The sequence below is a fragment of the Scyliorhinus canicula genome, chromosome 10 (assembly GCF_902713615.1).
Source record: "Scyliorhinus canicula chromosome 10, sScyCan1.1, whole genome shotgun sequence".
NCBI lineage: Eukaryota > Metazoa > Chordata > Chondrichthyes > Carcharhiniformes > Scyliorhinidae > Scyliorhinus > Scyliorhinus canicula.
In genome coordinates, this window is record NC_052155.1 from 140,792,320 (window position 1) to 140,815,396 (window position 23,077).

The following is a 23,077-nucleotide window of genomic DNA, read 5'->3' on the forward strand; positions in this document are numbered from 1 at the left end:
AAATTGCCCGTAGTGTAAGGTTAATGGGGGGATTGTTGGGTTACGGGTATACAGGTTACGTGAGTTTAAGTGGGGTGATCATTGCTCGGCACAACATCGAGGGCCGAAGGGCCTGTTCTGTGCTGTACTGTTCTATGTCTATGCTGCAGAATAAAGATGGATTGTTGCAATGGGCGGTAAAGTGCCAGATGGACTTTAACACCGATGTGCAGTCATGCATTTGGGGAGGGAAAACAGTTATAGGGAATCCACAATAAATGAGAATATACTAAGAGGAGTAGATGAATGGAGAGATCTTGCACAAAAATACACAGGTCCCTAAAGGCAGCAGTTCAAGTAAACAAGGTAGTAACGAAGGCATATGGAATGCACTCCTTCATTAGAAGAGGTAAAGAATATAAAAGTAAGGATATAATCTTGAAATTGTATAAAACACTAGTGAGGCCACAACTGGAGTATTGTGTGCAGTTCTCTTCACCACACTACAGGAAGGACGTAATTGCTCTGGAGAGAGTGCCGAGGACTGTAGCTACGAGGAGAGATTGGATAGGTTGTGGTTATTTTCCTTGGTACAAAGCAGGCTGAGGGGTACAAAGCAGGCTGAGGGGTACAAAATTATGAGGTGAAGAGATAGAGTGGACAGGATAAAATTGTTTCCCCTGGTGGAGAATTCAAGACCCAGGTGGCATAGATTCAAGATCAGTGGCAGACGATTTAGAGGGGACATGAGGAAGAACCTTTTTACACAGAAGATAGTGGGAGTCTGGAATTCACTGCCCTGAACTCTTTTTAAATTAAAAAAAAAAAATACCTGGATCTGCACCTCAAGTGCTGTAATCTACAGTGATAGGGCCCGAGTGCAGGCAAGTGGTATTAGAAAGGGCACCTGGGTGTTCTCAGGCTGGCATGGGCAATATGGGGTAGCACAGTTGCTTCACAGCTCTAGGGTCCCAGGTTTGCTTCCCAGCTTGGGTCACTGTCTGTGCGGAGACTGCTCGTTCTCCCCATGTCTACGTTGGTTTCCACCGGGTGCTCCGGTTTCCTCCCACAGTCCAAAGATGTATAGGTAAGGTGAATTGGCCATGCTAAATTGCCCTTCATGTCCAAAAATGGTTAGGTGGGGTTACAGGGATAGGGTTGAGGATGGGCTGAGGTAGGGTGCTCTTTCCAAGGATCGATGCATACTCGATGGGCTGAATGGCTTCCTTTTACACTGTAGATTATATGAATGCCTCCTTCTGTGCTGTAATGTTTCTATGGTCTGTGGAGTGCTGGTTTGGCATGCTTGATGAGTTCAGGCGGTGTAGCATTACGACCTGGATCTTTGCCCATGGCGACCAAGTCCATTGTGGGTTCAGTATCCAGATCTGTCATGATAGACAGGCTTTCTACAGTGTGGTTCTTTCACCATAAAGTCCAACTCAAGGGAGTGTTCCATCCATCTCTCCAACTGAATTGCAGTCGGTGATTCCGTATTTGTTTTCAGTGGAGCCAATATTCTTTGTTCATGGAGCAAGTGCCTTTTTGATCCTTTGATACATTAACTTGACATTCCCTGTACCGAAGGAAATCGCAATATTATGGCACAGTTGAAACCAGTCGCCATTGGCACACCACCTGACAGTCTTTGGACTTTACTTTGAGTGGCTTAGTACACCTAGAGTTGTCTCACTCGGATCAGCTTTATAATTAATGAGAGCGGACCACTTGGCTTCAATGACAGTTTCTGTTACAGTGATGTTAGCTTTGAATTAGTTAGCATTTCTCCTCTCTTGCCTCACATATGTATAGAATGTGATGTTGTAGATATTGTCTGGAGGTATGTTCCATTTCACTTATGCATTCAGTGTCTGTCCAAACTAGTCGAGGAGCTGTTGATTTTTACCCGGGTAGGCAGTATGGCTGACGTTAATGCAAGAATGCCACCATTTCTGCTTTGAATTAAAAATCAAGGGTTGCATCCTAACCCTGATGCTCCACAGTGTGATCTGTACCACAATCAGCTCTTTGGTAGCTGTGTGTGTTAAGAATACTGTTCAGAGAGGCATGTCTGTTGATGCTCACACCCAGCTTCTGCCAATGTTGTGATCTTGGCATGATTTGTTTCGACAGAAGATGTTAGTTATACAAAACTCATGGTAGCAGCAAAGCTCAAATAGTCCCTGTCTTGTCCATTCTGATTTATCCTTCCCAGACCAAAATGTCCAAGGCAAGGCCTCAGAGTCTTACATTAAAATTCCCAGGTAGGTAAAGGATTCTACTGATAGTTGTTTCATGCTCCTCATAGAACTGGTCTTTCACCCCTGTAGCAGAGCATTAGCACAGGAATTAAGAGCAGGGATAGAACATCGGAGGGCACTATATATTTCCTTCATCGATCTCACCAAGGCATTCGACCAGAAGCGGTCTATTTATGCTGGAGAAAATTGGCTGCCCACTTAACGTGCTCAATGTGATCTCCTCTTTCCATGTCAACATGATGGTTAAGATCAGATATATAGGCAACATCGGAACCCTTTGGGTTCAAACAGGGACATTGTTGCCTTTGCTGCTGTCATATGCCTTCAGGTCATCCACAGAGGGTATTTACTTAACATACCAGAATTGACGAAAAGCTGTTCAGCCTTGGCCGCCTGAAATCCAAGACGAAGGTGTGTCGAGTCCTCATCAGACTCGCTCTATGTTAACGATGCGGCACGAGCATTCCATACTGAGGAACACCTTCAGCGACAAATGGACAGACTCTTGACCGTCAACATCAGGAAGACAAATTGTTGATGTGGGTGGCATGATAGCACAGTGGTTAGCACTGATGCTTCACAGCTCCAGGGTCCCAGGTTCGATTCCCAGCTTGGGTCACCTGTGCGGAGTCTGCACGTTCACCACATGCCTGCGCGGGTTTCCTCCGGGTGCTCCGGTTTCCTCCCACAATCCAAAGATGTGCAGGTTAGGTGGACCGGCCATGCTAAATTGCACCTTAGTGTTCAAAAGGTTAGATGGGGTTACTGGGTTATCAGATATGGTGGAGTTGTGGACTTAGTGCTCATTCCAAGGGCTGGTGCAGACTCGAGGGGCACTGTAAATTCTAAGATACTGTCATCTATCAGCATTGACAATATAATAGAACATAGAACATTACAGCGCAGTACAGGCCCTTCAGCCCTCGATGTTGCGTCGACCTGTGAAACCACTCTAAAGCCCATCAACATAATTCCCTTATCATCCATATGCCTATCCAATGACCATATAAATGCCCTTGGTGTTGGCGAGTTCACTACTATTGCAGCCAGGGCATTCCACGCCCTTACTACTCTGAGTAAAGAACCTACCTCTGACATCTGTCCTATATCTATCACCCCTCAATTTAAAGCTATGCCCCCTCATACTAGCCATCACCATCCGAGGAAAAAGGCTCTCACTGTCCACCCTATCTAATCCCCTGATCATCTTGTATGCCTCAATTAAGTCACCTCTTAACCTTCTCTCTAACGAAAACAGCCTTAAGTCCCTCAGCCTTTCCTCATATGATCTTCCCTCCATACCAGGCAACATCCTGGTAAATCTCCTCTGTACCCTTTCCAATGCTTCCACATCCTTCCTATAATGCGGCGACCAGAATTGCACGCAATACTCTAAATGCGGCCGCACCAGAGTTTTGTACAGCTGCAACATGACCTCATGGCTCCGAAACTCAATCCCTCTACTAATAAAAGCTAACACACCGTACGCCTTCCTAACCCTATCAACTTGGGTGGCAACTTTCAGGCATCTATATACATGGACACCGAGATCTCTCTGCTCATCCACACTACCAAGAATCTTACCATTAGCCCAGTACTCTGTATTCCTGTTACTCCTTCCAAAATGAATCACCTCACACTTTTCTGCATTAAACTCCATTTGCCACCTCTCAGCCCAACTCTGCAGCTTATCTATGTCCTTCTGTAACTTGTAACATCCTTCCGCACTGTCCACAACTCCACCGACTTTAGTGTCATCTGCAAATTTACTCACCCATCCTTCTACACCCTCCTCCTGGTCATTTATAAAAATGACAAACAGCAGTGGCCCCAAAACAGATCCTTGTGGTACACCACTAGTAACTGGACACCAGTCTTAACTTATATTAGACTGAGCCTGGCACATGATGAGGAGGAATTGACCCTACATAGGGCTTCCTTAGGGGCTCTATCACCCCTCCTAACTCCTCCTCCCACTTGCCTTTAAGCTCCTCTACCGGGGTTTCTTCCGCCTCCAACAGCTCCTGGTAAATATCCAACACCTTCCCCTCCCCCACCCAGGTATTGGACACTACGCCATCTTGTATCCCCCGTGCCGGCAGCAGCAGGAAGGCCACCACCTGCTTCCTCAGGAAGGTTCACACTTGTAGATACCTAAAGCCGTTCCCTGGCAGCAATTTAAACTTGTCCTCCAGCGCCTGCAGGCTGAGAAAGCTCCCATCTATAAACAGGTCACCCATCCTTCTAATACCCACCCTCTGCCAGCTCTGGAACCCGCTGTCCATCCTACCCAACAGAAACCTGTGGTTGTTACATAAGGGGGTCCAGACCAACGCTCCCTCCACCGTCTTATGTCTCCTCCACTGCCCCCAGATCTTCAGTGTCGCCACCACCACCGGACTTGTGGAGTAGCGGGCTGGCGAGAACGGCAGCCGTGCCGTTACCAGCGCTCCCAAACTGTTGCCTTTGCATGACGCCGCCTCCAACGGCTCCCATGCCGACCCCTCCCCCAATACCCACTTCCTGATCATGGCAATGTTGGCCGCCCAGTAGTAGTTGCAAAACTTTGGCAGCGCCAGCCCACCCTCCCCCCGACTGCGTTCCAGCAGCACTCTCTTTACTAGCGGGGTCTTGTTCGCCCACACACATCCCGAGATGATCTTATTAACCCGCTTAAAAAAGGCCTTGGGGATGAAGATGGGAAGGCACTGGAATACAAATAAGAACCTGGGGAGGACCGTCATTTTTACGGTCTGCACCCTCCCCTCCAGTGACAGCGGGAGCATGTCCCATCTTTTAAAGCCCCCTTCGGTTTGTTCCACTAGCCGGGTCAGATTAAGTTTATGCAACAAATCCCACTTCCGGACCCAGGTAACAGAAGTTCTTCTCCAGCCTCCTCAGCGGCAGCTCCCTCAGTCTCTTCTCCTGTCCTTTAGCCTGGATCACAAACAGCTCGCTCTTCCCCACGTTCAATTTATACCCGGGGAAACTGCCAAATTCCTTTAAGATCCGTATGACCCCACCCATCCCCTCCAATGGGTCTGAGATATACAGAAGGAGATCAGCCGTGTAGAGCGAGACCCGATGCTTCCCCCCCCACCGGACCAGCCCCTGCCGGTTCCTTGAAGCTCTCAGCGCTGTGGCCAGCGGCTCAATGGCTAGAGCAAATAATAACGGGGAAAGGGGTTACCCTTGCCTCGTACCACGGTGCAGTTTAAAATACTCCGACCTAAGCTGGTTCGTGCGCACGCTTGCCACAGGCGCCTGGTACAAAAAAATCGCACCCACCGGATAAAGCCCTCACCAAACCCAAACCTATCCAGCGCCTCCCACAGGTACTCCCACTCCACCCGATCGAAAGCTTTCTCTGCATCCATCGCTGCCACAACCTCTGCTTCCTTCCCTTCCGAGGGCATCATAACAATATTTAAAAGCCTCCGCACATTAGCATTAAGTTGCCTGTCCTTAACTAATCCAGTCTGGTCTTCCCTTATCACCCCTGGGACACGATTCTCTATCCTCGTCGCCAAGATCTTAGCCAATAGCTTGGCATCCACATTTAGTAACGAGATTGGCCTGTAAGACCCACACTGTTCAGGGTCCTTCTCCCGTTTCAGAATGAGTGAGATCGAGGACTGTGACATTGTAGGGGAGAGGATTCCCTTCTCTCTCGCCTCATTAAAGGTCCTCATCAATAGTGGGCTCAACACCTCTGAAATTTTTTTTTTTTTAATTGCACCGGGAAGCCATCCGGCCGCGGAGCTTTGCCCGACTGCATGCCCTCCAGCCCCTTAATCATTTCTTCTATCTCGACTCAGTTTGCTGTAGAATTCCTTAAAAACTTAATTCACTCCCTCCGGGTCTAAGACCAAATTACCCTCCTTACTCTTTACTCCCACAATCTCCCTGGCCACCTCTCTCTTCCTAAGCTGGTGCGCCAGCATCTTGCTTGCCTTCTCCCCATATTCATACACCACACCCCTAGCCTTCCTCAGCTGTTCTACCGCTTTCCCTGTGGTCAACAATTCAAACTCCGCCTGAAGCTTGCGGCCCTCCCTCAGACGTCACGCGCCCGGGGCCTCCGCATATTTCCTATCCACCAGGAGTAACTCCGCCACCAATCCAACATTGATTTCAGATGGCTGTCAGGAATGGCACTGGAAATCAAAGGGAGCCCAAGCTGATCAGTAGGAAAATCATTTTCCTACTTCCTTTGGCTTATATGTTGAAATTTGGAAGAATCAGAAAGGAGGGAAACTTGGGTTTACTGACATTCCATAGATGACAATGAAAGCAGATGATGAAAAAGAACATCACTGTAATTCAGGAGATTAGGAATAGCCCATGTGGCTGCCATAAGTCATTGAATAATCATTGGCTTAGGAACAGGCAATGGAATTAGCACGCTCCCGGACCAGAGTTGGTGACCATGTCCTGACAAGTTACAAAGAATTTACAGTGCAGAAGGAGGCCATTCAGCCATCGAGCCTGCACCAGCCCTTGGAAAGAGCACCCCATTTAAATCCACAACACCGCCCCATACCCGTAACCCAGCAACCCCACCCAACTCCTTTGGACACTAAGGGTAATTTAGCATGGCCAATCCACCTAACCTGCACGTCTTTGGGCTGTGGGATGAAACCGGAGCACCCCGAGGGAACCCACACAGACACGAGGAGATATTCTGGATAGGAGCGAAAGTAACAGGGTAGTTGTTATGGGGGATTTTAACTTTCCAAATATTGACTGGAAACGCTATATATTGAGTACTTTAGATGGGTCCGTTTTTGTCCAATGTGTGGAGGGTTTCCTGACGCATTATGTAGATAGGCCAACAATAGGCGAGGCGTCGGGGTATAAGCTGAACCTGGGCAAGAGCGAGGTGTTTGTGGTGCATCCGGGGGATCAAGAGGAGGGGATTGGTAGGCTCCCACTGAAGCAGGCAGGGAAGAGCTTCAGGTACCTAGGGGTCCAGGTGGCTGGGAGTTGGGGGGCCCTGCACAAGCTCAACCTCACAAGGTTGGTGGAGCAGATGGAGGAGGAGTTTAAGAGGTGGGATATGTTACCGCTGTCACTGGCGGGGAGGGTTCAGTCCGTTAAGATGACGGTGCTCCCGAGGTTTTTGTTCTTGTTCCAGTGCCTCCCCATCTTTAACCCAAAGGCCTTTTTCAGGAGGGTCAACAGCAGTATCACGGGTTTTGTGTGGGCGCATGGGACTCCAAGGGTTCGAAGAGTGTTCCTGGAATGAGGCAGGGATAGGGGGGGGCTGGCGTTGCCCAACCTCTGTGGGTACTACTGGGCGGCCAACGCAGCGATGGTGCGTAAGTGGGTAATGGACGAGGAGGGGGCAGCGTGGAAGAGGATGGAGGCGGCGTCTTGTGTGGGCACGAGCCTGGAAGCGCTAGTAACAGCGCCGTTGCCGCTCCCTCCAACGAGGTATACCACGAGCCCGGTGGTGGCGGCTACCCTCAAAATTTGGGGGCAATGGAGATGGCACAGGGGAGAAATGGAGGGCTCGATGGAGGCCCCGATACGGGGGAACCATCGGTTCGCCCCAGGGAGCATTGATGCCGGATTTCTGGGCTGGCACAGGGCAGGGGTTAGGAGGTTGAGGGACCTGTTTGTGGAGTGGAGGTTCGCGAGCTTGGGGGAGTTAGAGGGGAAGTTTGGGCTCCCCCCGGGGAACATGTTTAGGTACATCCAGGTGAGGGCGTTTGCCAGGCAGCAGGTGGAGGGGTTCCCCTTGCTGCCCCCACGAGGGGTGCGGGATAGGGTGCTCTCGGGGGTGTGGGTCGGAGGAGGGAGGATCTCGGACATATACCGGGTAATGCAGGAGGTAGACGAGGCCTCGGTGGAGGAACTGAAGGGGAAGTGGGAAGAGGAGCTGGGGGAGGAGATTGAGGAGGGGACGTGGGCGGATGCCCTGGAGAGAGTGAATTCCTCCTCTTCCTGTGCGAGGCTTAGCCTCATACAGTTCAAGGTGCTGCATAGGGCCCACATGACTGGGACAAGGATGAGTAGGTTTTTTCAGGGGCGAGGACAGGTGTGCTAGGTGCTCGGGGAGCCCAGCGAACCACGCCCATATGTTTTGGGCGTGCCCAGCGTTAGGGGAGTTTTGGAAGGGGGCAGCAAAGACGGTGTCGAGGGTGGTGGGATCCAGGGTCGAGCCAGGCTGGGGACTCGCAATGTTTGGGGTTGCAGTGGAGCCGGGAGTACAGGAGGCGATAGAGGCCAGGGTCCTGGCCTTTGCGTCCCTAGTAGCCCGGCGGAGGATCTTGCTCTAATGGAAGGATGCGAGGCCCCCAAGCGTGGAGGCCTGGATCAATGATATGACAGGGTTCATTAAATTGGAGAGGGTGAAATTTGCCCTGAGGGGATCAGTACAAGGGTTTTTCAGGCGGTGACAGCCCTTTCTGGACTTCCTGGCGGAACGGTAGGGAAACAGGCCGACAGCAGCAGCAACCCGGGGGGGTGGGGGGGGCGGGCGGGCGGGCGGGTGGGGGAGAACTGTGCAAGGATTGGGGGGAGGGAGAACTGTGCACAAGGATTTGTGGAGGGTGCTATCTCTCTCCTTTGTTTGTTTTTTTTCTTTTCACTTTTTCTTTGTTTTTGTTTCTTCCTTTTGTTTGAAGTTGCTCTTGAAGCTGGGGGGCATTGTTTATGGGGTGTTACCGCGGTTGTACGTTAATAGAGTTAAGATGTTTATATTTTGTATTTTGTAAAAATTTCAATAAAAATTATTTATAAAAAAACAATAGGCGAGGCCACATTGGATTTGGTACTGGGTAATGAACCAGGACATGTGCTAGATTTGGAGGTAGGTGAGCACTTTGGTGATAGTGACCACAATTCAGTTAATTTTACTTTAGCGACGGAAAGGGATAGGTATATACCGCAGGGCAAGAGTTATATCTGTGGGAAAGGCAATTATGATGCGATGAGGCAGGACTTAGGATGCACAGGATTGGGAAGGAAACTGAAGGGGATGGGCACAATTGAAATGTGGAGCTCGTTCAAGGAACAGCTATTGCGTGTCCTTGATAAGTATGTACCTGTCTGGCAGGGAGGAAGTGGCCGAGCGAGTAAACCGTGGTTTACTAAAGTAGTTGAATCACTTGTCAAGAGGAAGAAGGAGGCTTATGTAAAGATGAGACGTGAAGGTTCAGTTAGGGTGCTAGAGAGTTACAAGTTAGCTAGGAAGGACCTAAAGAGAGAGCTAAGAAGAGCCAGAAGGGGACATGAGAAGTCTTTGGCAGGTAGGATTAAGGATAACCCCAAAGTTTTCTGTAGGAACGTCAGGAATAAAAGAATGACTCGGGGTAGAGTAGGGCCAGTCAAGGACAGTAGTGGGAAGTTGTGCATGGAGTCCGAGGAGATAGGAGAGGTGCTAAATGAATATTTTTCGTCCGTACTCACGCAAGACAATGGGCGGAATTCTCCGCTCCCGCGATAAATCGAGTTTCACGACGGCCTCGGAGGCCGCTCCTCGCACCTTATTCACCCCCACCCAGAGGGCTAGGAGCGGCTCTCCGTAACACTCGGCCGCCGGGCCTTGATGTTTGCGTCAAGGCGGCGCGCCGAGAATGACACGACGGCGGCGCCTAAGTGACGTCAGTTGCGCATGCGCAGGTTGGCCGGCTCCAACCCGCACATGCACGGCTGGCGTCACGACGGCTGACGGCTCCAATCCACGCACGCGCAGTTGCCGTCTTCCCCTCCGCTGCCCCACAAGACGTAGCGGCTTGATCTTGCGGGGCGGCGGAGGGGAAAGAGTGCGTCGCTTTGAGACGCCGGCCCGACGATCGGTGGGCACCGATCGCGGGCCAGTCCCCTCCCGAGCACAGCCGTGGTGCTCACTCCCCTCTCCGCCCCCCCACAAGCTTCAAACGAGCATTTGGTGCCCATGTTCACGACGGAGGAAACCCTGGTGGAGGAGCTTAAAGGCAAGTGGGAGGAGGAGTTAGGAGGGGTGATAGAGCCCCTAAGGAAGTCCTAAGTAAGGTCAATTCCTCCTCATGTGCCAGGCTCAGTCTAATACAGTTTAAGGTGGTGAACCGGGCACACATGACGGCGGCGAGGATGAGCAAGTTTTTCGGGGTGGAAGACAGGTGTGCGAGGAGCCCAGCAAACCATGTCCATATGTTTTGGGCATGCCCGAAGCTGGAGGGATTCTGGCAGGAGTTTGCCAGGGCAATTCCAGGTGCTAGGTAACGGGTGGTACCGAGTCCACAGGTGGCCATCTTTGGGGTGTCAATAGACCCGGGAGTTCAGGGAGTGAAAGAGGCCGACGACCTGGCCTTTGCCTCCTTGGTAGTCTGGAGACGGATCCTGTTATTGTGGAGCCCCCGAGCGCAGAGACCTGGGTTAGTGACATGGCTGGGATTCTCAGCCTCGAGAAAATAAAGTTTGCCGTAAGAGGATCAGTGTTAAGGTTCTCCCAGAGGTGGCAGTCCTTCATCGACTTTCTTGGGGAAATTTAATTTAAAATGTCGGCCGTAGCAGCTTTACGAGGGGAAGAGTAAGTGTTGTGTTTGTGTGTTTTTTGTTATTTTCGGTGATCTGTGAAGACACAGCCGTTCAGGGAAATATCTATTTTTGCACTACTAATGTTTAACACTTATTGTTCTTTTTCTGTTTTTTGTTATAAAATCTTAGAAATACTTCAATAAAAATATATTTTTTAACAAGGATAGTATAATAAGAACATAAGAACTAGGAGCAGGAGTAGGCCATCTGGCCCCTCGAGCCTGCTCCGCCATTCAATGAGATCATGGCTGATCTTTAGTGGACTCAGCTCCACTTTCCGGCCCGAACACCATAACCCTTAATCCCTTTATTCTTCAAAAAAACTACCTATCTTTATATAAGAACTAGAATTTGTAGTGCAGAAGGAGGCTATTCGGCCCATCGAGTCTGCACCGGCTCTTGGAAAGAGCACCCTACCCACCCTACATACACCCTATCAACACCTCCACCCTATCCCCATAACCCAGTAACCCCACCCAACACTAAGGGCAATTTTGGACACTAAAGGCAATTTAGCATGGCGAATCCACCTAACCTGCACATCTTTGGATTGTGGGAGGAAACCGGAGCACCCGGAGGAACCCACGCACACACGGGGAGAATGTACAGACTCCGCACAGACAGTGACCCAAGCCGGGAATCGAACCTGGGACCCTGGAGCTCTGAAGCAATTGTGATAACCACAATGCTACCGTGCTGTCCGAATAATGGCTGCAAAAAGGCAGTCTGAGGAGGATCTGTCTACTGAGGTAGTGTGGCTGAAGTTAAAAATAGGAAAGGAGCGGTCACTTTGTTAGCAGTTTTCTATAGGCCCCCAAACAGTAACAGAGATGTGGAGGAAAAGATTGCAATGCAGATTTTGGATAGATGCGGTAGTCACAGGGTAGTTGTCATGGGTGACTTTACTTTTCAAATATTGATTGGAACCACTATAATTCAAATCGTTTGGATGGGGCTGTTTTTATCCAGTGTGTGCAGGAGGCTTTCCTCACACAATATGTGGATAGATGGACAAGAGGTGGGGTCACATTGGATTTGGTACTGGGTAATGAACCGGGCCAAGTGTTAGATTTGGTTGTGGGAGAGCACTTTGGAGATAGTGACCACAATTCGGTGACTTTCACTATAGCAATGGAGAGGAATAGGGCCATACGGCAGGGCAAGGTTTATAACTGGGGGAAGGGTAATTACAATGCGATTGGGGAGCATAAGATGGAAACAGGAACTGTCAGGGATAGGCACAATTGAGATGTGGAGCTTGTTCAAGGAGCAAATACTGTGTGTCCTTGATATTTATGTCCCTGTCAGGCAGGGAGGAAATGGCCATGCGAGGGAACCATGGTTTACAAAAGAGGTTGACAAATACTGTGTGTCCTTGATATGTATGTCCCTGTCAGGCAGGGAGGAAATGGCCGTGTGAGGGAACCATGGTTTACAAAAGAGGTTGAATGTCTTGTCAAGAGGAAGAAGGGGGCTTATGTAAGGATGAGAAAACAAGATTCAGTTAGGGCACTTAAGGGATACAAGATAGCTAGGAAGGAGCTCAAGAAAGGACTCATGAGAGCTAGGAGGGGGCATGAGAAGTCCTTGGTGGATAGGATCAAGGAAAACCCCAAGGCTTTTTGCACTTATATGAGGAATGAAATAATGACAAAGCTGAAGTTAGGGCTGGTGAAGGACAGTAGTGGGAACGTGTGCATGGAGTCTGAAGATATAGGAGAGGTCCTAAATGAATACTTTTCTTCAGTGTTCACAAAGGAGAGGGGCCATGTTGTTGAGGAGGACAGTGCAATACAGGCTGGTAGGTTGGAAGAGGTAGATATTCGGAAGGAAGATGTGTTAGAAATTTTGAGAAGCCTAGATAAGTACTCCTGGGCCTGATGGGATATATCCTAGGATTCTTTGGGAGATGAGGGATGAGATTGCAGAGCCTTTGGCTTTGATCTTTATGTCCTCATTGTCGACAGGAATAGTGCCAGAAGACTGGAGAGAGGCAAATGTTGTCCCCTTGTTCAAGAAAGGGAATAGGTACAACCCTGGGAATTATAGGCCGGTTAGTCTCACTTCGGTCATAGGTAAATTATTGAAAAGGGTCGTGAGGGATAGGATTTATGATCATTTGGAAAGATACAGCTTAATCCAGGATAGTCAGCACGGATTTGTGGGGGGGGTAAGTCTTGCCTCACAAGTTTGATTGTATTCGACTTCCGGTTGCGGCTATGACTAGCTAAGCCGCACATTTGGAAGCTCCTGCAACAAAGGTGTTTTTGGGCCAATTGGAGGGCCCCAACGGCGCTGAAAAAACGAATCCCGGTGGGGGAAGGTCCCCTGAGGAGAACTAGACCGATTTTATGGTCGGTACCCGGAGTGGAGCGGCAAGAAAAACGGCAGCAGCTCCCCAAAAAAAGCGGGGGAAGAAAATCAAAATGGCGGCCGGCGGTGCACCGGAGGAGTGGAAGAAATGGGCGGAGGAGCAGCAGGCTGCTCTCCTCCGTTTTTTCACGGAGATGAAAGTGGAACTCTTAGAGTCCATGAACGCGACGGCCACCAGGTTGGTGGGAGCCCAGGCGATCCAAGAGGCGTCGATTAAAGATCTGCAGCAGGAGATGGCCGCGAGGGAGAAGGAGGCCACAGTCATCGGGGCAAAGGTGGAGGTGCACGAGGCACTCCACATGAAGTGGCAGAGCCGCTTCGAGGAGCTGGACACTCGGATGAGGAGGAAAAATTTGAGGATCCTGGGCCTGGAAGAAGGCCTGGAGGGGTCGGATCTCCCGGGATATGTGGCGGAGATGTTGAGCTCCCTGATGGGGGAAGGGGCCGGTCCGGCGTCCCTGGAATTGGAAGAGGCATACCGGGTCATGGCCAGGAGGCCTAGGGCAAACGAGCCCCCGAGGGCGGTGCTGGTGCGGTTCCAGCGGCTAAGTGATCGAGAGAAAGTCCTGAGGTGGGCTAAAAGGGAGAAAAGCAGCAAGTGGCAGAACTCGACGGTAAGGGTGTACCAGGACTGGAGTGCGGAGGTGGCAAAGCGGCGGGCCCGGTACAACCGGACAAAGGCGGTGCTACACGCGAAAAAGATCAAATTTGGAATGTTGCAACCGGCGCGCTTGTGGGTCACCTACAAAGACCAACATCATTATTTCGAGTCCCCAGAGGAGGCCTGGACCTTTGTACAAGAGGAAAAGTTGGACACGAACTAAAACCTGGGAGCACCGGCGGTCGTAGCCGCCGGGGGACTCTTGATTGTGCAAGTGGCCCTTTTCTTTTTCAGGCCAGGTCGGAACTGGGTAACAGTTTCGTGGAGTGTTTGGGGTGTTTTTTCTCGAACGGTTGACTTTTCTGAATATTTTGAAGGTTTCGAGTTGTTGGGTGTTTCTGTATATTTGTACTGTTGAAATCTCTATTGTGGGTCGTTGGCTTCTTATGGGGTGTTTTTTCCCGTTTCCAATTTCCCTTAGTTATTTACCCCTCTTACCCTTTTTCTTTGGGTGCTTGGGGGGGTTTTTTGTTCTTTTTTTTCTTTTCGGGTTATGGTTATCTGCGGTTATTTATACTGTTTGATGGAGGGTGATGGTTGGGCACACTGTTAGTTGATAGTTAGTTAATTATTTTGTTATTTAAGTATGTAGTTAAGTATTTATGTATTTAGTTGCCATTGGGTATTTGTATTTATATCGTTAAGTTGGGGAGACGGGACGGGGGGGAGCGGGTTGATTATGCGGGTCTTTCTCGGGGGTTTTAAGGGGATCTTTCACGGGCGCAGATGGGGTGAACCGGGAGGAGTCGGAATGTGGCAGGAGCAGCCGGGTCAGCGGAGACCAGCTGACTCTCGGGAGTACGATGTGGGGTACATCGCGGCTAGGAGGGGTCCTAGCCAGGGGGGGGGGGGGGGGGGGGGGGGGGGGGGAGGGGGGGGGGGGACTGGGGGGGGGACACCGGGTTGCTGCTAGAAAGACCAGGGACGAGAAGGGGAGAGCCGGGGGGGGGGGGGGGGGGGGGGGGGGGGGGGGGGCCATCGCTATGGGAAGCGGGTCAGAAAAGAAGGGATGACCCGGGGCGAGCAAGGGACAAGACATGGCTAATCGACAGGGAGTAGGGACGGGTCGCTCTGCGACCCGATTGATCACGTGGAACGTAAGGGGGCTGAATGGGCCGGTCAAAAGATCAAGGGTCTTCTCACACCTGAAGGGACTGAAGGCTGATGTAGCAATGCTGCAGGAGACTCATTTGAGGGTAGCAGATCAGGTCCGCCTGAGAAGGGGGTGGGTGGGACAGGTGTTCCACTCAGGCTTGGATATCAAGAACCGGGGGGTGGCGATTTTGGTGGGAAAGAGAGTGTCGTTTGTGGCGGCAGAGGTGGTGGCAGACAAGGAGGGCAGGTACGTGATGGTGAGGGGTAGGCTGCAGGGAGAGAGTGTGGTACTGGTAAATGTGTATGCCCCGAACTGGGACGACGCGGGTTTTATGAGGCGCCTGCTGGGCCTCATCCCGGGACTGGAGGCAGGGGGCCTGATCATGGGAGGGGACTTTAATACGGTGTTAGACCCTGGGCTGGATAGATCGAGTTCCAGGACGAACAGGAGGCCGGCAGCGGCAGAGGTGTTAAGGGGGTTCATGGAGCAGATGGGAGGGGTAGACCCATGGAGATTTGGTAGGCCTAGGGCGAGGGAGTATTCTTTTTTCTCCCACGTCCACAGAGTGTACTCTAGGATCGATTTTTTCGTATTGAACAGGGGGCTGATACCGAGAGTGCAGGACACGGAGTACTCGGCCATTGCGATATCGGACCATGCACCACATTGGGTGGACGTGGACATGGGGGAGGCGCGGGACCAACGCCCGTTGTGGCGCCTGGATGTAGGGCTGTTGGCGGACGAAGAGGTGTGCAGAAGGGTGAGAACGGGCATTGAGAACTATCTGGGTACGAATGACACAGGTGAGGTGCAGGTGGGGACGGTCTGGGAGGCCTTGAAAGCAGTGATTAGAGGAGAGCTGATCTCCATAAGGGCACACAGAGAGAGGAAGGAGAGGCAGGAAAGGGAGAGGCTGGTGGGGGAGCTCCTAGAAGTAGATAGGAAATATGCGGCGGCGCCAGAGGAGGGGCTATTAAGGGAGCGGCGTAGCTTGCAGGCCAGGTTCGACCTACTGACCACTAGGAAGGCGGAAATGCAGTGGAGAAGGGCGCAGGGTGCGGCGTATGAGTACGGGGAAAAGGCGAGCAGGATGCTGGCACACCAGCTTCGTAAGCGAGATGCAGCCAGAGAGATTGGGGGAGTGAGAGAGAGGGGTGGGGATGTAGTGCAGAAGGGGCAAGAGGTGAATAGGGTCTTTAGGGACTTCTATAGGGAACTGTATAGGTCTGAACCGCCGAAGAGGAGAGGGGGAATGAAGAACTTTCTCGACAAATTGGGGTTCCCAAAGGTACAGGAGGAGCTGGTGGAAGGGTTGGGGGCGCCGATAGAGCTGCAGGAGCTAATTAAAGGGATAGGCCAGATGCAGGCGGGGAAGGCGCCGGGGCCGGATGGGTTCCCGGTGGAGTTTTACAGGAAATTTGTGGACTTGGTGGGTCCAGTGCTGGTGCGAGCCTTCAATGAGGCGCGCGAGGGGGGGGTTCTGCCTCCAACAATGTCGCAGGCCCTGATCTCCTTGATTTTGAAGCGGGACAAGGACCCGGTCCAGTGCGGGTCCTACAGGCCTATCTCCCTCTTAAATGTAGATGCCAAGCTGTTAGCAAAGGTCCTGGCAACCAGGATAGAGGACTGTGTGCCAGGGGTAGTCCATGAAGACCAGACGGGGTTCGTGAAGGGACGCCAACTTAACACAAATGTCCGGAGATTGTTAAATGTGATTATGATGCCAGCAGTCGAAGGGGAGGCGGAGATAGTGGTAGCGCTGGACGCGGAGAAGGCATTTGACAGGGTGGAGTGGGAATACTTGTGGGAGACGTTGGAAAGGTTTGGGTTTGGGGAGGGATTTATCAAGTGGGTAAAACTGCTCTATTCAGCTCCGATGGCAAGTGTGGTAACAAACGGGAGGAGGTCAGAATATTTTGGGCTCCATCGAGGTACTAGGCAGGGATGTCCCCTATCTCCCTTACTCTTTGCATTAGCGATTGAGCCGTTGGCGATGGCACTGAGGGGTTCAGGGGGGTGGAGAGGACTGACAAGGGGAGGGGAGGAACATCGGGTCTCGCTCTATGCGGATGATTTGTTGTTGTATGTGGCAGACCCGGAGGGGGGAATGCCGGAGGTAATGGGGATACTAGCGGAGTTCGGGGACTTTTCGGGATATAAATTAAATCTGGGGAAAAGTGAGGTCTTTGTAATACACCCGGGAGACCAAGGGGAGGGAATTGGGAGGCTCCCCTTCAAAAGAGCAGTTAAAAGTTTTAGGTATTTGGGGGTGCAGGTGGCAAAGAACTGGGGGACCCTACACAAGTTGAACTTTTCCAGACTGGTGGAGCAGATGGAGGAGGAGTTTAAGAGGTGGGACATGGTGCCGCTGTCGCTGGCAGGGAGGGTGCAGTCAGTTAAAATGACGGTCCTCCCGAGGTTCTTGTTTTTGTTCCAGTGTCTGCCCATCTTCCTCCCCAGGGCCTTTTTCAAGAAGGTAACGAGTAGTATCATGGGGTATGTGTGGGCACATGGCACCCCGAGAGTTAGAAGGGTCTTTTTGGAGCGGAGTAGGGATAGGGGAGGGCTGGCGTTACCCAACCTTTCAGGATATTACTGGGCGGCAAATACATCGATGGTACGAAAGTGGATGATGGAAGGGGAGGGGGCAGCCTGGAAGCGCATGGAGAGGGCGTCCTGCGGCAACATAAGCTTAGGGGCACTGGTAACGGCACCATGGCCGCTCCCTCCCACGAGGTATACCACGAGCCCGGTGGTGGCGGCCACCCTCAAGATCTGGGGGCAGTGGAGGCGACACAGGGGGGAAGTGGGAGGTCTGATAGGGGCACCACTAAGAGGGAACCACAGATTTGCGCCGGGAAACACAGGAGGGGGATTCCAGAGCTGGCAGAGGGCGGGTATTAGACAACTGAGGGACTTGTTTATAGAGGGGAGGTTTGCGAGCCTGGGAGAGCTGGAGGAGAAATTTGGGCTCCCCCCGGGGAACACGTTCAGGTACCTCCAAGTGAAGGCATTTGCCAGACGACAGGTAGCGGGGTTCCCCGCGCTCCCCGACAGGGGGGTGAGTGATAGGGTGCTATCAGGGGTCTGGGTCGGGGAGGGGAAGATCTCGGACATCTATAAGATTATGCAGGAGGTGGAGGAGGTACCAGTAGAGGAGCTGAAAGATAAGTGGGAGTTAGAGCTGGGGGAACAGATAGAGGACGGGACATGGGCAGACGCCCTGGAGAGGGTCAACTCGTCGTCGTCATGTGCGAGACTAAGTCTCATTCAATTTAAGGTACTGCATAGAGCCCACATGACGGGGACAAGGATGAGTCGGTTTTTCGGGGGTGAAGACAGGTGTATTAGATGTTCGGGAAGCCCTGCGAATCATGCACATATGTTTTGGGCATGTCCGGCACTGGAGGAGTTCTGGAAGGGGGTGGCAGGGACGGTGTCGAGAGTGGTGGGGTCCAGGGTCAAGCCAGGATGGGGACTTGCGATCTTCGGGGTTGGGGTGGAACCGGGGGTACAGGAGGCGAGGGAGGCTGGAATATTAGCCTTTGCGTCCTTGGTGGCTCGGAGGAGGATCCTGATTCAGTGGAGGGACGAAAGGCCTCCGAGTGTTAACACCTGGTTAAACGACATGGCAAACTTCATCCAATTGGAAAGGATCAAATTCGCCCTGAGAGGGTCGGTGCAGGGGTTTTCCAGGCGATGGCAACCCTTCCTAGACCTCTTGGATCAGAGATAGAAACTGAGGCCATGACAGCAGCAACCCGGGAGGGGAGGGGAGGGCGGGGGGGGGGGGGGGGGAGGGGGGACAACGACGAAGGAAGTACGGTAGCGGCGGTGGCACGGGCAAGGCCTGCCCGAGGACGCTGCTAGAAATGATAAGTTGGTCTGACTGTCGGTTCGCCGGCGGGGGGGGACGCGCGGGTAGGGGGGGGGGGGATTTTTTTTTTTTTTTTTTTTTTTTTTTTTTCTTGTTAAGTAGGGGGGTTTGACTTTGTTTTGTTATAATTTAAATGTAAATGTAGGGGGGGTTAAAATGTTTGTATTTTGAAAAATTCAATAAAAATTATTTAAAAAAAAAAAAAGTTTGATTGTATTCTTTGAGGAGGTAACTAAGTACATAGATGAAGGTAGAGAAGTTGATGTCGTATACATGGATTTTAATAAGGTGCCCCATGGTCGGCTCACGCAGAAAGTAAGGAGGTATGGCATAGAGGGAAATTTGGCCGATTGGATCAGTAACTGACTATCACATAGAAGACAGAGGGTGGTGGTAGATGGTAAATTTTCATCCTGGAGCCCAGTCACCAGCGGTGTACCATAGGGATCAGTGCTGGGTCCTCGGCTATTTGTGATTTTTATCAATGACTTGGATGATGGGATTAGTAAATTTGTTGATGACATCAAGATTGGGGGAGTAATGGATAATGTGGAGGGCTGTTCTAGGCTGCAAAGAGACATTGATAGAATGCGGAGCTGGGCTGAAAAGTGGCAGATGGAATTTAACCCTGATAAATGAGAGGTGATTCATTTTGGTAGGACAAATTTGAATGCGGATTACAGGGTTAACGGCAGGGTTCTGAAGAATGTGGAGGAGCAGAGAGATCTCCGAGTTCATGTCCATAGATCTCTGAAATTTGCCACCCAAGTGGATAGAGCCTTGAAAGAAAGTGTGTTAGCATTTATTAACAGGGGGCTTGAGTTTAAGAGCCCTGAGGTTATGCTGCAACTGTACAAGACCTTAGTTAGACCACATTTGGAGTACTGTGTGCAGTCTGGTCACCTCATTATAGGAAGGATGTGGAAGCATTGGAGAGGTGCAAAGGAGATTTACCAGGATGCTGCCTGGATTGAAGGATAGGTCTTATGAGGAAAGGTTGAGGGAGCTAGGGCTTTTCTCATTGGAGTGAAGGAGGATGAGCGGTGACTTAATTGAGGTGTATAAGATGATGAGAGAGATAAATAGAGTGGACATTCAGTGACTTTTTCCTCAGGTGGATGTAGCTGTTACAAGGGGGCATAACTATAAGGTTCATGGTGGAAGATATAGGAGGGATGTCAGAGATAGGTTCTTTACTCACAAGAGCAGTTGGGGCGTGGAACGCACTCCCAGCTCTGGTAGTGGAGTCGGACACTTTAGGAACTTTCAAGCGGTTATTGGATGAGCACATGGAGTGCACTGGAATGATTGGGAGTAGGTTGATTTGATCTTAGTTTCAGACTCGTTCGGCACAACATCGTGGGCCGAAGAGCCTGTACTGTGCTGTATAGTTCTATGTTCTAACATGGTGGGCAAGCGTGCACCTCCCAACTCCACAGCATTTCTGTGGGCTGCTGCCAGGGTTATTAGGCCCCCTGCCCTCCATCCGGGTATTCAGACCCGCCCCTCCCCCCACTCACCATCCGGGTACGCTCATCCCCTACTCCCCGTGTGTGCATGCAGACCCCATTCATGGCCCCGTTACACAGCAAATGTACAATAGCTCTGAGTCCATTTACAGCAAAGTTACGCTGAAATGTAAAAAAAACATTGACAACGAGAGAGTCCTTTTAACTTTCCACGTGAAGTAGATGTGAAAACTGGCACTGTTTTGATGAACATAACATTGTAATATATACACCTGCAAATTTAGACGTTTTTTGAATTGTATATATTTAAGTTATGTGGTAAAACTTTGGCTGTATTATGTAATATGACTCTCATTCATTTGTTTCAGACTCTGTCTGCTCTTGCCAAGCTGATGAAGGAGTGTTGGTACCAAAATCCCTCTGCACGGCTCACTGCGTTACGCATCAAAAAGACTTTAGGGAAGATAAGCAATTCATTAGAGAAAGTGAAAATGGACTGCTGAACTGAAAATGAGCACTGATTTTACCACAGTTCAACAAATATAACAAGATTCGCTGAGAAGCAGACTTCAAACTGCCCATTATTCTGTTTGCGCAGCTGAAACTTAGACATTGTTGTGAAGTGGCAACGAGGATTCCATGGTTTGAAGTGACAGATGGATCAGTTCCTTTAACCAAGCCAATCACTTAACCGTGGCTGTTCCTTTTGATACAAATTATTTCAGGCAGCAGTTTCATATTCACCTGGTGCTCGCTACATTTGAGTTCTATTTGGAAGGGGAAGTTTTGCACTAAATTTCTTGTTTTTTATTTTTGCATTGCTGTACAATTATCAAGTAGGTTGCAATAGCCCTGACCTGTGTATTGATCTTCAGCCTGTAAAATAGCATGAAGTTTTTAATCTGAAGAGGTAATGCTTAGTTGTTTTGTTACAGGAGATACTTGAACCATCCAATGGTTATTGTATTTGAATATAAAGTATAAAAATGGTCCTATCTTTTATGTGAAAGGACTACATGTCCACCAACTAGTAATGGTGGTGCCTTGGCATTTATGAGCTGCAGTTAACTTGTTTAAGATTCAGTTAAACAAATAACTAAGGAGTACTTTCAACAGTAGTATGTGTATCTGTTTAAAACTAATGTTTGTCCAAATTGTATGCTTTGACTTTGTTGTTGTACCCAAGGTTTAAAATTATTTTTTATATAATATTTTATCATGTAGGAAGTAACATTCTTGTCATTTTGATTTGCTGTTTGGAACTTGAATATTTCTAGGGGGAATAAAGCATAGGAAAGAACAGAACAGACTTAAGTTAATTTGTGATTATACTTGCAGCTAACTACCGTTGAAAAGATGCACGGTTTCTCTTAAAATGCAAGTTATTTAACTTTGTCGTCAAAACACCAAACCACTTCTCCGAGATTAGTGTTTTCTTGAAAAGTTGATCATACTAAGTAGAAGATATAACAAAATTACTCATTACTATCATGTGCAAGTTGTCAGAACACTCATGAGAGCATTGTACAAGAAGGGAACAACAGAAGTGAACACTAATTATTTGCGTGTAATCTCATCGGGAAACCAGTGACAAATATCATTAAAAATGCAATGTCCGTTGAAGAGAATTGTTTCCCTGAAACACGGTAACACTAACCATATGTGAGAGTCTTTCATGTAAATGTATGCAGCCTGTTTTGTTGCCTTTTGTTATTGTGTTTTAATTTGTGCAATGGACCTCACAGCGCTCGATTTATTATGTAGTTTTAAACAAAAGGGCTTACTGGGCTATTTTATAAGTAAAAGTATGCTGCATTTGTAAACAAAATATTTTCATTATTTCATTTGGGACATCTGATCAGCTTTACCATTTGGTGAATTATGCAACAAATAGCTTATACCATTCTTACACTGTATTACTTCCCAGTACTTCAGTGTTTTTCAGTTTTTGAAACAGCAATAATTGAATATTAAAACTTAGTATTCCTATGATTGTTTACGTGCAGAAAAAGCATTATCTTACCATTAACGGTAATGATGCAATCAAAGTCTGGACTACAGTCATAACCTGGTTGCAGTGTCTATTTAACAGATAAACAACAGACATTTATGAATGAGCAATATTAAAGCTACTATGTCATTTACATTTTAGCAGTGTTGCATTATACACTGCAACAACTATGGTTTAAGTTTCAGAATTCATAGATGGAGAAAAATATTGTTTTAGCCTTAATCCTTAGGAGACTGGTGCAATTTTTCACTGTTTTAAAAATACATCAATGTAAAAAAAAATTCATTTAAATTCAGAAAATACTAATAAAGAGATGTCCTAATGTGTTCCTCACTTTGGTGTTGGCTTACGTTATTCGGCATCAGATGCCTCGTGTAATTGTTTAGCAGTTTAATGAAGTTTGCTTTATGATGCTGGGAGGGTTCAGTTTGAGACGACACCATGTTATGAAAGCTACATCATTAACAGTCATCTTAGAAACTCTGCTGAGAAGCAAAACAGATACGAGCAACCAAAGAACAAACTGTTTCCATCAATACCAGCTACAAGAGAGCCCAGTGTCTGGCACAAACTTTAAGGTTACTTATATTGGATTGGATTTTGTTTAGTCACATGTACCGAGGTACAGTGAAAAGTATTTTTCTGCAAGCAGCTCAACAGATCATTAAGTACATGAAAAGAAAATAAAAGAAATACATAATAGGGCAATACAAGGTACACAATGTAACTACATAAACACCGGCATTGGGTGAAGCATACAAGGGTGAAGTGTTAATGAGGTCAGTCCATAAGAGGGTCGTTTAGGAGTCTGGTGACAGTGGGGA

General features: G+C 49.4%; 1 pseudogene; it reads left to right on the top strand.

The window, feature by feature from the left end:
• Positions 1-22,586, top strand: part of LOC119972688 — a 94,807-nt pseudogene extending 72,221 nt beyond the window's left edge.
• The last annotated feature ends 491 nt before the right edge of the window (positions 22,587-23,077 follow it).